Raw genomic sequence first — 16,908 nt, 5'->3', positions numbered from 1 at the left:
CACACAACCCCAGAGTTGGTCATGACTGGACCTAATGGTCAGGGTTCCCTTTAAGTTGCAGTGTGTTTCCTGTTTGTGGACCCATGGAATTTACAGCCAGGTAAGTGTGGACAGGAAGAAGCTGATTTAGGCTGCAATATCCTTGGAATGTGTACACAGCTTGTGTGTGTAACCAGCAGTATATTGAGATGCCCCCATCCACCAATAGCAGGAGGAAAGAAACCTGATGTGTTAGGGGAACCACAAAATTCACCAAATCATTATTTCAGACAGCAAAAGGCATTCTAGTTTGGGAGAAATTGTCAGTTTCTGAGCTCCTTCTGGGCTGAAAGAAACACTGTAATTGTGGCAGAGCCGCTATCTTGAGGGAAGATTTCGGGATCTTTGGAATGATAGTTGTAGATTTATTGTACTATAAACCGATGGTCTGGAAAAACTCCTAAAATGGGTTATGGGTTGAGCTTTTGAAACTGCACAGATTACAGGAGCGTGGTAGCTACAGCAGAGTTCAACATAAGGCTTCCAGGTGAACATACATAATGATCACCATTGCAGCCCCTTCCACAAACTTCTTTATACTACGTATCTCGTTCACTTCTCATACAAATGTCTACACTGTGACAAAATATATTTTGACTATCTTCCAACATATTTGCATGTTGCAGAGGAGCAGAAATCACAGGGTAAAGAGGATTTGCCACCAAAGGCAGCTTTTATACTTGAAATCAAAATAACCTCCCACCAAGACAGTCCTCCCAATGGGCTTGAGGCAGATAGCATTTGTGCTGCATTGCTACCTTGGTCTCAGCAACACATGTACAGATATCTTCCTGCACAATACATTCCCATTCAAGAGGGCGGCTTGTCGTTGTCCAAAAAGTCGCTTCATATTCGATGTGGCGATAAATGTTCAGCCATACATGGCATTTGTTATGTAGCCCTTGCCTAATTTTGGCCCATTGTGGAGAAAATTTCAGAATAGTACATCTCACCAAAATCTGAGCTCTCAAGATTAAAAATAGTAGAGCCTATCCCCTCCTGTCTCTCTTTGTGAATATTGTCAAAAGAAGATTATCCTCAGAGTTTTCAAGGAGAGGCTGCAGGGCATATCAGTGATGCTAAAACAGTGGATTTCATTCATCAGCAGGTGATTGAACTACATGAATGTCCAACTCTATGATTACAGGTGTAGGAACCCCAAATGTGGTTCAGACAAGTCCTCTATGCTCTAATCTGGGCCAATTTATCTGCCAACTGAGAAACAGCATAGGAGAAGTGTGATGTGTCCAATCGATTTAGCAAATGCAATGAGGCAAGAGCTGTACATAATGTTCCGAGTGTGGGTGTACCTGCCACACGACGTCTCATATGCCCTATGCAAGAAGGATTTGTGTGCTAATTAAGCAGGGCTATCACTCAAGTAAAGAGATGTTAATGAGTTTTAATAAATGATTCACTTAAATGTCTTTTTTCTATTAAAGGGAAGATTTATTTGTTTGTTTCTAGATAATGCACACATGTAGCATAGCAACCAAACAGAAATCATTAGGTCCACAGCTAAATAAATATTAAAATGGAAAAAGTAAATTGCTAAGCATGTTGAGGGACTTTAAAGAAGATTGGGGGCCATTTTCGCCTGTGTGAACTGGAGCTTTTCACATGGTATCTGTGCCATGTGCAACGGTAGCGAAGGCAGAAGATAGCATGGTTGTACACTCCCACCAATATAGGTTTTTCCAATTCCATTACAGAAGGCGCTGCCCCAAAAGCACATCAGCCACTCATGTGAAAATGCCCTTTGATTTAATGAGCTGTCTCCCTAATATAATAAGCCCCTGTTACAGACACTGGAACAAGTTCATAAACTACAGATAGCAACTGGCAGCTGGGAGCAGCGACACAAGACTGGCTCTTTGCCACTTTTTACCATGCCAGGACTGACTTCCAAGGCCTGGTACAGACTGGTGAGTTTAGCCCACAGAAATCATTCCGACTTGCTTTCCCCCCTGATTTTGCTGGGAAAGGACAAGTTATTGTTTGCCTCAAAGCAATTCCCTGATGCAACTAATAAGCTTTCAAAGGGGATCAGTCACACTTGGCACTTCATGGCTACTTGCTGGGCCACGACAGTTGCGTTTTCCGCTCTGGATTGTTTGCAGTATCTTTTTCCCAGGGCCTCAAGGTAAGGCATACCAGATACGCTTCTGTGCTTTCTCTTCCACCCTAACCCCACTCTCATTCTGCGCACACCGAGTAAATGATCACAGCAGCTCCTTGACGACAAGGCTTGCCTTACATAAAACTGGCTGGGTTTCTCAGAGGCCCTTCCACCGCTTCATGTTTGACTGCACTGTGCTGCCTCGGTCTCTATTCCTGCCAGTTTACTTCTTTCTTTAATTGTTTCTGACTAAGAGGAATGTGGGACAACATCCGAGGCCAGCCAGCACAGGATGCCAAGAAAGGGAGGGGGGTATTAAAAGGTTAGACTACGCACTGCTTCTCCTGGGAGAAAATTCAAGCCTGAGGGATAAGGGGGTTTCCATTTGGCCTCACAGCCAGATTGCTCCAGCGAAAGAGTTTGAGTTCACTGAACTGACCAGGCCTGATATGGATTTGAGCAAACAGTGCAGAGTTTTGCCACATTCCAGGACCTCAGAACTGGGTGGCCTGGTCTGCATATCATGCAAAACATTTGCCGTTTATGCAAAACTTTTATTCAGATTTTGTATGGGAAATGAACTTTATGAGTTTTTAACATTAAAAAATGAAATGCATCTGCATGCCATTCAATCGAGCGCGAGGCTTCTGCCTTCAGTTAAATGCTGGATTTTGGCCTGGGGAAATTAAACTTTGCTGTGACCTTGCGGGTGGCAGTATTTGGGACTGGAAATTCAAAGCAACCATATAGAGCAAGTGAACAGAAGGGGCGCGATGGGGGTGATCAAAGAGAAAAACTGGCTATCATAAACCAGTAACAAATATTCTGAGAAGAAGTGATCCTGCAGAGACTGTGTGGAGAATATTCACCCTGGGGGTTTCCATTTCACCCTGTTCTTTTCTCAGCTGTATTGTCCCTTACACAGTACAAATGGATTGTAACAGCTAATATGATATTAGTAAAATATGGTACCAGATTCTGTATTTTCTGTATTTAATGCTAGTAACCATGATTCAGTTTGAATCATGCTTAGAAAGGTAATTTCATGACTAGCTGCATTAGACTGTAGATGGGGCTGTGCATTCCAGATGGTAGTAATGTAAATGGGATAGCGCAGGCATGTCCAAAGTCTGTTTTGGGGGCTTAATCTGGCCTGCCGGTTGGTTTAATCTGGCCCCTGTGGCAGTTTATTTCCTGGGGTAAAATCCTAAAAAAACTCAACAACTTCAATCCTAAAAATAGCTCAAAAATCCTTAAAAAGGTCAACAACTTTGGTTGGCCCTCACGGCGGCCCTCCATTTCATCAAATCTGGCCCTCTTTGAAAAAAGTTCGGACGCCACTGGGATAGTGGATAGATGGCACTTGGACTCAGATGTACCGTGTGATGCATATTTGAGCACACAACAGATTTACAGCATCTGATGCATAGCAGATGATAACCCCATAAAGGCCTGCTTACATGAGCCGATAGCCTGATGCTGGATGAGGGCATTTGTTTTAGCTGGAATTAGATAAGCATTATTTGTGCATGCCTTCAAAATATGTGTTTCCATTTTCCGTGGCCATAAAGAACAAAAGAAGGCCAGATGCGACCTGCTAGCTTCTGTTTCTTCCGCATGTTGCCATAACCGAAATAAGCATTCCGAAAACCACAAACACGGTCTGCAAAGAGCGGAGGACGGGACATTGTGCAGAGGAGCTATTAACAAGATAGGTGGTCCAAAGAGTATAAACAAGTACAAATCATGCTAGGTCACGCATAGCGAAGAGCATCTGGAACTTGGAAATGTTAGCTCTTTCTCTTTCCTAACATTTTTAGACAAGTTTCTCCAAAGAGTCTCACGCACCTGCCAGTCATTTGGCCGGACTTTGATTACTGCTAACAGTGAGTAGGAACAGAATAGCCTGTGTTTCATCTCTCACCAGAAAACCACTAGGCTCCAGGGGGAGAGAAAACATGTGGGGAGGGATCCAACCAGAGCATGTTATAGGTACACAGCTAAAGGGCTTTCATAGATTTCTGTTTTGGCAGCAGCCTTTCCTCTTCTACCCTTGAATTCACAAAGAGAGAGAGGAGTCAAAATGAATTTGGAGGTTGGGGAGAATGGCTGTGGAATAAATGATGGGGCATGTCCAACTAAGTCACTGCAGGAGCAGAACAGAACTTATGCAATGAAACTGCTCTCCCTGCCATGCCCCCAAATCTGCTCTGCGTTTCTTCCCCACATCCCTCTGGAGAAGTTTTGTATAAAGGAGGCATGTGCAGGGAGAGGAGATGGAGAGGAAGTTCTGTTGCACCATGACTTTGTTGGATTCAACCCTTTATATATTTACTTACCTATATACTACCTTCTACATAACAACCTGAGGCACAGCACAACAAAAATAAAACAAGTTGTTGTTGTTTTGTTGTTTTGTTGTCGTTTAGTCGTGTCCGACTCTTTGTGACCCCATGGACCAGAGCACGCCAGGCACTCCTGTCTTCCACTGCCTCCCGCAGTTTGGTCAAACTCATGCTGGTAGCTTCGAGAACACTGTCCAACCATCTCGTCCTCTGTCGTCCCCTTCTCCTTGTGCCCTCCATCTTTCCCAACATCAGGGTCTTTTCCAGGGAGTCTTCTCTTCTCATGAGGTGGCCAAAGTATTGGAGCCTCAACTTCACAATCTGTCCTTCCAGTGACCACTCAGGGCTGATTTCCTTAAGAATGGATACGTTTGATCTTCTTGCAGTCCATGGGACTCTCAAGAGTCTCCTCCAGCACCATAATTCAAAAGCATCAATTCTTTGGCGATCAGCCTTCTTTATGGTCAAGTTCTCACTTCCATACTTTACTACTGGTAAAGTACAAGAAGTTAACACAGTTTAAAACATCTAAACAGCAGTAACAACACAAGGAATAGTGACAATGCAAATCCTGAGGTGTCCATAGCAGTTCCACCCATTTGCGGCATATATACTTAATATTGTTCTTCCATCTGATATTTGATATAAACTGGTATCTATATGCCACAGACAACAGTTACTGCAACTACTGGACGCTACATCTATTCTCCTCCTACCCTTGATTTTTTAAAAACTGTTCATCCAGTGTGAACGAGTAATGGCTGAAATGTAAAATACATGGTTTAATGTTCAAGTGGACTCATGTGAAGTCAGCGAAATACAGAGAGAGGGAGAGAGAGAGAGAGAGAGAGAGAGAGAGAGAGAGAGAGAGAGAGAGAGAGACTTAGGTTTACTCAACTATTTGAGAGATTTGGAATTGTGGGGTTTTGTTTTTGTTTTGTTTTTTAAAAAATCAGTTTGTGGGTTTTTTAAATTACGATTCTTTTCTGTTACAAATTATCAAAGAACAGTAAAACAAACAAAGCTATCCCTCCCTCGCCCTCCCCAGGAAATGAAATTACTAGATTACCATGAAGCCAGCAACCATTAGAAAAACACAATTCCAGTTACTTATCCAAATGAATAAACAAATTATAGAATTACACTAGCCAGAAAATTTTGTAGCATGAGGAAAGTTCCACTGCATCTTCTTTAGCTTTATACATAATAAAGGTGTAGCAATCCATTGTAAATGTGTCCTTTTGTATCAAACGGGACCCTCCCAAAGAGATAGCAGACCTCCAGCCCTCTGTTCTTCTGATGCACACCACAGAATAAGTTGAAAATAAGCACCAGAAAAGTGAAAACATGCATGTACTATCTTTTGCCTGCCCCATCAGCTCTTGCATTTGCTTTGTGTAGGACAGACTCTTACTCAGATTATAGAGCAGCAGCAGTGACATAATCAGCATGCTATCTGCAGATGTTGCTGGCTTTTCTGAAGAATATTTTCCTTTGACCACATCTGTAAAAATCTTTCTCAAAAAGCATGAAGTCACCCTCCTCGTTCAGTCACTGGAGCACATCATATATCCCAAACCAATCTTCTATGATAACATGCTCTAAATTTAAACCTGAAGCTCGGGAATTAAATGGAGAGGCTTTTATTATTGGTCTCCATACTGTGTAATCTGGGTTCCACTGAGGAAATGTACAAAGAAATATGAGCAGATAGCAGAGGCAGATACACTAGAGGAAAGGGGCTTTTTAAAACTAAGCAGCTTTGTGTTGAGCAGGGCCCTTTTGCTTTCAGCTTTAATAAAGGACTTGGGCTTGTAATGATTTCCATCTGGGGACTCTTCTGCTTTGGAAAAGGCAGTCAAGGATCTCCATCTCCAACTTGGTGAGCTGTAGGATCAGCAGAGTTCCTCTCATCAACAAAATGCTAGACCAGCTATATAAAAGTTTATTGATGTTCTATGGATTATGTTCTGTCCACCAAAGGGTGTCACCCAGAAGAACAAAAAAGAGCTTGGCTGCTGGATCAAGTCAAGGACCCACCTAGTCTAGGATCCTGCTCTCACATGGCCAACCAGATGTCCATGGGATGTACCTGATTGCCACAGTGCTCTGCTCTCCCCAGTCACAATTTCCAACAACTGGTTTTCAGAGGCATACTGCCTCCCAGGGAGAACGCAGCCCTCATAGCTGGTAGCCATCAACAGCCTAGTCCAGGCATAGGCAAACTCGGCCCTCCAGATGTTTTGGGACGACAGCTCCCATCATCCCTAGCTAACAGGACCAGTGGTCAGGGATGATGGGAGTTGTAGTCCCAAAACATCTGGAAGGCCGAGTTTTCCTGTGCCTGGCCTAGTCCTCTAATGATTTGTCAATTTGTAGCCAGTACTATGAGAGGGTGTTTGTACTCACAGCTGCAGCACCTGTCAGGTGTCAGGAGTTAACATAGGTGTTCTAACAGCCCTATCCAGGCATTCAGTCTGGTCATGGGAGTGCTAAAGGTGTGCAGGGGGGCTACTCAATGCCTTCTGCATGCTGGACATGTCCTCACACAAACACCGATCTTTGGGTGTGTAGCACTAAAATCGGAATATGGCTTCTGGACATGTTCAGCTGTTTCTAGATCAAACAGAGCCTTCTAACCGCAACCAGCTGGACGTGGTTAACTGCCCTCTTCAGACCTTTGTGCTAAATTCTCAAATTTTGTTGGAGGAGATGGAGCCAGCCCTCCCTACACACACTTAGCCCATCAGCCCATCTCATGACCAGGCTAAGTGCCTGAAGAGGTTATGTATTATTTGCAGATATTTTCTAAATTATTCTGGGTAGGTTACTGTAGAAGTCATCAGAAGATGCACCATCCATTGGTCTTAATTACAGCTGGCATCCTTTAGCCCAAAGGGAGAGTTTTCCACATGTAATGCCACATGCTATGAACTTGGCTCCAAGCAGATTCAGAATAATTTCAGCTATGTGGACTTCCACGTGACATGTTTCTTCCTCTGCCAACAATGCCTTAACAAAACTGACAAGGGATGGAAAGAATTAAGAAAGCAAGAGAAGCCATTCCTGTGTGCTGATTGTCTGCTTGCCCATCTCTACCACTTTCATTCTTTTAAGGGTGTTTCATTTTCTGCTCTCCTTATAATTCTCACTTCTTGTGTTTATTTTCATAAGATGTATAAGGCCTGGGCTGTCATTTTTCTAAAAGGACCATTTGCAAATATTTTACATTGTTTTAAAATGTTGCTTCCCTTATGCAGGAAGCTAGGGTCATCTTCTCTTTAACAAAGACAATGTAGTATACAGTATATCCTTTTCTTACCCCTTTCTGTAACTGGAAAGGAAGGCGAACGATATTTAGAGAACCCTGCTGGATCACCCCAGAGGTCCTTCTCATTCAGCATTCTGCTCTCACAGTTACCTGTAAGAAGCCCATAAGCAGGACGTAAGAGCAAAAGCCTTCTCCTTGGGATTAGTTCCTTCATTTATAAAAGGTAAAGGTAAAGGGACCCCTGACCATTAGGTCCAGTCGTGGCCAACTCTGGGGTTGTGGTGCTCATCTCGCTTTATTGGCCGAGGGAGCCGACATACAGCTTCCGGGTCATGTGGCCAGCATGACTAAGCTGCTTCTGGCGAACCAGAGCAGCGCACGGAAATGCCGTTTACCTTCCCGCCGGAGCAGTACCTATTGATCTACTTGCACTTTGACGTGCTTTCGAACTGCTAGGTTGGCAGGAGCTGGGACTGAGCAACGGGAGCTCACCCCGTCACGGGGATTCGAACTGCCGACCTTCCGATCGGCAAGCCCTAGGCTCTGTGGTTTAACCCACAGCGCCACCCGCATCCCTCCTTCAGTTATAGTTAGCTGTAATATGAAAGGAAATTTTTATAAGGTTGTCTAGCAATGCTACCAGCTAGCAAGCAAAGGTCACAACCGCCAGCACACTTACATCCATGCAACAGCCTTAGGACCACAACATTTGCATTCATAATGGTGAGTAATGTGTTTTCTTCTTAATTTTATTTGTTTATTTATTTATTGAATTTCTATACCGCCCTATACCCGCAGGTCTCAGGGCAGTTCACAGAATAAAATCTAAATCTAAAACTACAAAATACAAAATACGTAATCAAATGAAAAGCAACAACAACCCAATAACCCCTCCCCTTTTCAGTTAAATGTTTCTTGGTGCAGTTTCCTGTGTTATGCAATCATGTTTTCTGAACACCCACCTTTTCTGTAAAACCTTTGGCACAACGCCCTAGTTCCCATGCCCTGATGCAACTCAGCCTGACAGTGTCAACATCTGGCAGGGTGAGGCAAATGCCAGGGACCAACACCAGCCTTTTATTTTGAGGGGGTGATGTTCTTATGACCTGACACTGCAAAGATCTGCAGTGGGCTAGGTAGCTGTGCAGCCTCCGCCACCATTATCCCCAGAGGTACTTGCCCTTCCCAAGTACACTAAAACAATTTTGTATTGCTCTCTGTGGAGCAGCATGGGTGGTGCTGCATTTCTCAGCTGGTTTCAGAACACTGCAGCTCACTGCTTCTTACTATGAAGTCAGCAGGGAGGTCATCACAGTGCAGGTGCAGCAGCAGGAACGTCAGATTTGATTGGCTCTGCTGCTGCACCCACACTGGCTGCTCTCTCCAACGCCTCCTCTTGTGGTAAGCAGCAGTGGTGCAGGGTGTTCAGAAGCAGGAGAGCAACAGTCTCTGCCCTCACCCCCAAGCCAGCCATTCCTCCCTTCCAGGGGCATCTTACCCATAGAGGCTAGTGGCGGGGCTCCAGGATGCCAAGTTCTGGAGGGCGCCAGGGAAGAGGCACAGGCTGGACACGGCACCTCCTGGCATCAGCTCGCCGCCCTTGCCCACCTCCGCCATGCTGCGCCAAAGCAGCGCCGCGCCCAGAGCCTCTGTCTATCGTGGCCACCACAGCATGAAGCAGCCAGCTTAGCCAGGACTGGATTTAGTCCAGTCTCCTCCTCTTCCTCACCAGAGGAGTCACCCTCCAGCCACTGCCTGCCTTCTCCAGCCCCACCGGTCCTCCCTAAAAAAAGGTTGACAACTCTGGGAAATGGGGTGGGTGGAGGTGCACCGGAGGGAGCTTTGCACCACGGTGCCGGATATGCTTAAGACAGCCCTGCTCCCTTCCTCTCTCGTTTCCCAGATGCCAAATTTTAGTTTGCAAAGTTTTCAGAGCAGGGCCCTGACCTCTTTGTACTTGTAAGTGCAATGGACACTGATGGCCCTGTAAATAAGCAAAATTGAAACCTGCATCTGCTGTTGGATTCAGGAAATATTTTAAAAGCCTGTGGGCTGTAGTCACCTAACCAGCCCCAACAATGGAAGCCCTGTGCAAGGACCTCCACTTGTGCAACAAGGCTTTCCCCCATCTCTCCTCCCAACACACCCCAAAATTGGGTCGGGAGGGGAGGGGTCAGGAGAACCTCCAGAACAGCATGCAAGGGGGGACAAACTGAAATGCTTGTACAAATGGAATGACTGGAAGAGCACATCATTTAATTCCACCTGATATATGTTGCAATTTTTTGCAAAGGTTAGTTGGATCTGTGCTGTCAGTTCCACTGAGCATGCAGTGAGAAATATGTTGTGCTATTTTTCTAGAAAAAGATGCCAAAACTCACCAATAGAGACCTCTCTCATTTTCTTAGAATGGCAATGGCGCCTGTCTGAGAGGTGCCAGAACTGAGTTCTGGTGAGTTCTGGCTGAAAAAAGTCCTGATGTTGAGGCATTATGCAATCAATGTGGACACACACCAGTCACATAATGTATCAGCCAGGATGCAATCTTAAAACTGCAATCTTACATGCACTTACTTTGGCCATACTAAGCTCAGCAGGACTTCCAGGCAAACCTGCATAGGATTAAGCTACGTAGTAAAGGGTCAGTGAAGTGAATAGGACTCTCCCCTGCGTCCAATTATATACTCAAGGCATTTGCAGCAGTAAGTCTTTATGAGACTACTACAATATTTCAAGTCATTAAAATGAAATGTTTCCAAGGGTATCAGGGCAGGTGAAAGGCACATTTTGTTTTGAAACACTAATGTTGCAAAACGTTAGGCCCATCCCAAGTTGTTCCTAGTTATAAATGAGGGTACTACTTAGAAAGGCGGGGCTGGGGACCTGGGGAAACGTGGTTGTGATAAAGAAACATTTTCATACACTGATAAATCACTATTTTTGCATTAGCTAATACTTGGAAAGGAGTTTTAGAGTTCAGCCATCAGTGTAGCTTAATGTTACTGCAATAGATTTAAGAATCAATTACCTGCCACGAGGTCAGAAAGACTTGTAGCCCTGCAGCTGGGATGTTTAGGACAGTGAATACAGCTTGTGAGCCAGCTGTGCACATAACATTGTTTAGATGTCCACCTAAGGGTTTTTGGGTGCAGGTAAAAATGTAAAATGTGAATGTGATCAAACAAACAGGGACATTATACAGCATCAAACAGTGACGCTTATCAGAAAATCATGCTGGGCAGCTCCCAACTGAGTGTGCTTTGAAATCATAGCAATTCCTGTACTTCAAAAATAAATGGATTATATCTAATGGCAGCTTTGAAGCAGCAGAAAACACTGATTCTCATAAAAAATGGATACTTCCTTGTCTACTGCAGCCCTTTGTGCCTTGTCCCATACAGTTCTGGAGGAGCCAACCCATAGAAGCAACTTTGAAGAGGGTGGCATGGTGGGTAAGGGGGAAATCAAGGACAGTAGAAAGCTACTGCAAAGCCAGTGTGTGTATCTCATGAGTAATGCAACTTGCCACCTTTAATGGACAAATACTTTGAACCAAAAGCAAATATATTGGGCTAGTCTTGTAACAGAAGCGTTGTGTAGCCATCTTAGTTGGACTATAGATTGAGGGTGATTCCCCCCCCCCAAAAAATGTGGATATCTCTCACATCAGTATATTATGATGGGGAAAGTGTTGGATTTCATATGGAACATACATTAAAACACATGCGGCCAGCTCAGAGCCGATAGCTAGGTGCTGTGAGAAATAGCCTTCTGCTCATGTGCTCCTCATTTCTCTTCTTCTTCCCCTTGTATACTCAGTTTGTTACTTCCTCTGCTGCTGTTATGTCTGAAGCTATGCCAGTCCTACAAACCAGGACGGCTAACTAGCTTTGCATGGCTTGCAATCGTACTTTGGAGGAAAATTACAAGCCTAGGCTGCTGCTATGGAGGGAATGGAAAAATTGTGCTTTGTACTAAATCAGAAGTAGCTAGAAGGATGCCAAAGGAGGGGGCTGAGAGAATGTGTGATCACAACATTTGCTCCCATAATGCAGCCTTTGCCTGCCAGGTGCCTTCCAGATGTTTTGTACTCCGACTTCCATCAGCCAGCATGGGAGTTGTGGTTCAAAATATCTGTAAGGTGCTAAGTTGGTGAAGGCTGCCATAGTGCTGAAGCCTAGCTTGGCAATGCAGCTGAACTGAGCCACAGCCACTTTGAGGTGGCCAATCCCAGTTTCCACATACCAGCTGTAAATCTGGATTAAATGAGAAGGCAGGCCGGCATTTTGATTGCAGTAACATCATGCGGACACTGCCGGGGGGGGGGGGGACACCTGTGTGCATGAGAATAAACACCCATCTGGAAGCATCCTCAATATTGTAAGGTTCAACAACTGATTTAAGCTCCTTACCCAAAGTAGTAAAATATTAACAAGCAAGTCTTATTATATTGTTGGAATCCACTGCCCATCTCTGAGCAGTGAGAGAATCCAGGGGTTCCCGTGTCCTTGGAATGAGGTCAACGGAGACTGTGATGTCCTTAGGATATATGGCTTTATTTACACTTATATACAAACTGTGCCTAGGATGGAGGGGCTCATAGCATTAACACCTCACCAGATCTTGCTTCCTCACTCTGTTGCCAGCAAGCCCCAAATTCCAGCACAAAGCAGCACAGAGCTAACCATATCTCTCCATCCTCAGCTTCACTGTCTCCTCCACTTCATTTACACAGCAATACTTTCCAGCCCTGCTTGTTGCTTCTTTGTCACCTATACAAACTGAAACCCAACCTCCCCTCTTTTGAGTGAAGCAGAGCACTAAAAGTGACCATCTGGTCTTCATCTACAAAGGAACCTGCTTAGCCAATTCCTTAACCTCCCCCAAACTCATAATACGATCAAAGAACTTCAAGACATTTTCCACATATGTATGTATCACACAAAAAAATATAATTAGTTTTGTGGAAAGTTCTTTACTTTCTGATGACATGGAACATCAGGAAGGGTGTGTCCACCATCCCAAAATACACCGTCCGGCCAATTTTGGTAGAGGCTATTGGAGTGTGGTTTTAATTTAGCTGGCTGTTTATACCGCTGCTGAGCCCAGCTCACCTGGAGTCAATTGTCACCATTTCAAAACACAACAAAATGGAAGAAATGTGTACTAAAACACCCTTCCCCTGTAAAGGCTGTAACCATGGTACAGAATGGCCCAAGTTAAAACTCCAGCTGTGTAAACTGTTTTAATTCTGGACGAAACTTAATTATAGCAAGAGCTGAAATCTGATCCTCTGCCCTTCACCATATATTTCCCTGCTTTTTAAAGGTTTAGATTCCCTGATTCCGATTTCTTGAACTGGGCAGGTCTGCAATATAAATAGATTAAAGGCTTTCTAAAAAGAGGGAATGGGTTGCATTTTGCTCTCGTGCGAAGACGCACAGTACATTTTATGTTTTCTATCCCGACTCTGTGCTTTCCCTGGTCAGTTCTGTAAGCCAGCAAATTACCTGTTCCATTGTGGAAGCTTCTCTCTCCAGGGCTTTTCTAATGCTGAATCTATAAACCCTGAAATATCCCTTTCCAAATCTCTTTCCCAGGAGTAAACATTTGTATATCAGCCCAAGACCAAGATGACATAATGTGACTGGACGGATTTCAAGGACTTCCACTTTTAAATTACTGCATGGATCTGCCTGATCTGTGGGCCTGAAGCACAGTTGCAGAAAGACAGCAATCCATTTCCCCACCTGGAATATAAACAGGCCTTATAACTTTGTAGTATAAGTGCTTTGTATTTCAGAGCTATATTGTGTATTGGAAGCCTTTCAAAACTGAGATGTTGATGTATTGTACTAATTGAGCTGCCAGGGGAGTGGGGATCGGCGGAGTAAACATTTCTTAATTGTTTATATTTTTCCATTAATCATTAAAAGTTTCCTACATAACAAAGCCCGGAGCTCAATGTCCATCCCTTTTTGATTTCTTTTCTTAAAAATTGTTTTAACTTTTTCTGCTGTTGGATGCCTGCCACATTGGGGCACGAACAAGATTGAGACTGTTTCATTCCTATTCAAATAAACTGCTGGTGCCATCCTTAGTTGACAGATGATAACGAAAGATAAGTGGGAGAATGGTTCTATGCTAAAATAATGCAAAATGATCCCTCTTGCTGTTTTATTTTAAAAGAATATCAGGGCTAAAAATAAAAAAGGCACACAATTGTTATGGAATACTGACAAAGCCTTCCTGCATATCTTTTCAGTAGACATAACAAAGATTGTCTTTGCTCATAACCATTTAGAGAACTGTTATGTACTGAAGTTCTCACCCTGGGCCAGCAGGGGGATACTGTAGATAGTTTTCACTCAGGTCCACATATGCAAATAAGGGATTGAAAGTGATGTTCAGTGATTGGATAGTTACAGAAAGTGGTTGCTGTTGCATTCTAGTGGAGCTCTATGTAAGCAGGCTGGCTGAACCCTTCCGTTCAGTTCTGTTCTGGCCTGTGAATAAACAAGAGCTGTTTGAAGAATCGCTGTGTCATCTGATATGTTCACCCACAACTTAACAAGATCTACCTGAAAAAAGGCTTTCCTCTTCAGGTAGGGATGGGAAGCTGGCTTACCTTTTCCCTGCCCTGCTGTGGGATAACTTTGCTAGGTAGGCATTATTAGGATGTCTGGTGATCTTTTCAGAGGCCGAGAAGCTGATGGGTGCTGAAAGGGAGCTCCTTTGAAGTCTGTTTGCAGTATGGATTCAAACCATGCCAGCAAATGGACCGTCTTGCCATTCTTCAGCCTTCTTTGGGTGTTCAAACAAATATGAGCGGGGCTGGTGTAACAAGTGTAGGGTGTGTGCTATGTTCCCACTCCACCCGAGTATTCCACAAAAAGCAAGAAGATCGGAACTTGAAGTGGGATTCTCAGATGAGAGAAGGAACTGTCTGTTCTCAGGATTTGCAGTTGTGCAGAGTAATCCAAGGATGTTCAAACACAAGTAAGAGTCCGTCTTCAGACCTTCCTAGGCATTGAGCAACAAACTCTGACACGCTGCCTTGCTGCCCTCTTCACTTTTCTCAGCAATTGCCTGAAGAGGGCTTGGGTCAAATCCCTTTTTATGGGGTATCTACATGACTTTTCGGGGGGGGGTCATGAAAACTCCCAGAAAAAGAACAAGGGGAAGAGGATCAGTCCATCTGACAAGCCAAAATGCTTGTGCACACTGAACATGCAACATAGTGTGGCATTGAATTCTCAATGCCACACTATGTGTGCCCAGAGAGTATGATGAAAGTGGGTTTCTGGCTGATAGGTCTTTTATAAGCCAACATATCTCAACTGTAAGGTTTTCTTTTTTTAATAATAATAATAATAATAATAATAATAATAACCCTGACTCAAGATATTTATCAGAGAAGACTGAGGTAAGAACTGCAGGTAGGTAAGGCTCTCAGAAACCTACCTATCATACTATGCCATGTTTGAATCAACAAGGCAAGTAGTATTCCAGAGTGTCTGAGATGCAGCATAAAACCCCATTTTGTTACTTCTGAGCTGTACCTTGAAATCAGATTCAAAAAGCCATGAAAATACATTCACTGTGATGAGATTCATGGTGCTGCTATTTCAGTGAGACAGACAATGTTTCTCTAAATGGGTGCAAACCTTTCCAGGGCCTCATTAGTTTAGTCTGCAAATCTATGGCTGTAACAGAAGTTCAGGGACACACAAAAAATTAGATATGACCTGAGCATTTCCTGATTCTCAAAGTATTCTTCCTCTTGTTAGCTAGATAAATAAATAAATATAAATAATTTATTATTTATACCCCACCCATCTGGCTGAGTTTCACCGGCCTATAAGCAGAGACAGGTGCAATATCTTTTCTTGGGAAGGAAAGCACTGTTTGGGCAACAGTCAGGTAGTGCAGACATCACCAAAGCTTCAGAATGCAAGCAGCAGGGAGGGATGAGATTTTTCTTGGGATGACTCTGTTTGTTTTGTTGGAACCCCCCTTTCCCTTTCAAAAGCTAAGGGCGGCAGCGATTTGTTCCTAGACACTCTCCCATCTGAGCAACTTACAAGCATGAGACCCACTTAGCTTCAGCTGTGGTAATACATGACATGCCTTTTAGTCTGTTCTCCAGGTTCAATACCAGAGAATAGATTTCAAAAGCTATCTTAAATCAGGCTTTGCTGTACCAAGTCCAGTCTTACATCTCATAATAAGCTGTACACCAAGCATGGTTTTCCTACTATATTAGCAATGACGCAGTGTAACTCCACGGGAGTCAAGGGCAGGTTTTCCTGGATCTGCCATTGAAGCAGGATTTGGCTAACTTACATAAACTTCAGCTCTGGAGGCTCAGCACCTCTGGAAGTCAGCCCAGTATGCTTTTGTCATGTTTTCATAGGCACACAATAATTCAGACATCCCAAAGAGCTCAAAGTCAGCGGGCAGGATTAAAAGCGGGATTCTAACCTCTTCTGAAAATGTAAGTCCTCCGTTACAAAAGCTGAGATCTTTTGAAAATAATTGCAAGGTCACTTGGCACTGAGATTAGATCACACACTGTGCCTCTATCCTGATAGGAACTGAGATGAAAGACATTCTGATAAGGATGGAATGAAAATGCTTAACAGCCTTTGTGATTTTATTGGACTAGTTCATCCCATTCCATTTATATTACATCATAACCATTCTTTGGGGTGGGCTATGCAGACAATGTACCAAGGTAACATGGCTTTGACTGTACTCTTCAATTAGAAATAATTTCCTCCTCAATGCAGCTGCCCAACAAACATTAAAAATCACTCTCTCTCTCTTTTTCAAAAACATATTGTTAAATTACCAAGAAGTGTGGTCACACGCATAGGCTGTAATTCTACATGTACTACCTTGGGAGTAAGCCCTGATGTACCTAGCTGGACTTACTTCTCAGTAAACATGGCTAGGACTGCACTAGCAGCAATCCTATCATATTTACTCAGAAGTAAACCCTGCTGTATTCACTGGCTTACTCCCAAATAATTAGTCATAGGACTGTAACCTTGGTGTCTCTTCTGCAGCTAAAGACTTGGGTTTGGGTGGTTTTATGATTTGTAGGTCCCAAACTGCAGGAGGCAGTGGAA

General features: G+C 43.7%; 1 long non-coding RNA gene across 1 annotated transcript; it reads left to right on the top strand.

Moving 5' to 3' along the window:
- The first annotated feature begins 18 nt into the window (after nt 1-18).
- Nucleotides 19-13,726, top strand: LOC114591255 (uncharacterized). Its single transcript, XR_003705225.2, has 2 exons — nt 19-2,182; nt 13,375-13,726. It is a non-coding gene; the product is annotated as an uncharacterized LOC114591255 (long non-coding RNA).
- Nucleotides 13,727-16,908: the final 3,182 nt, after the last annotated feature.

The sequence above is a fragment of the Podarcis muralis genome, chromosome 2 (genome assembly GCF_964188315.1).
Source record: "Podarcis muralis chromosome 2, rPodMur119.hap1.1, whole genome shotgun sequence".
Lineage (NCBI taxonomy): Eukaryota > Metazoa > Chordata > Lepidosauria > Squamata > Lacertidae > Podarcis > Podarcis muralis.
This window is presented reverse-complemented; position numbering and strand designations above follow the sequence as displayed.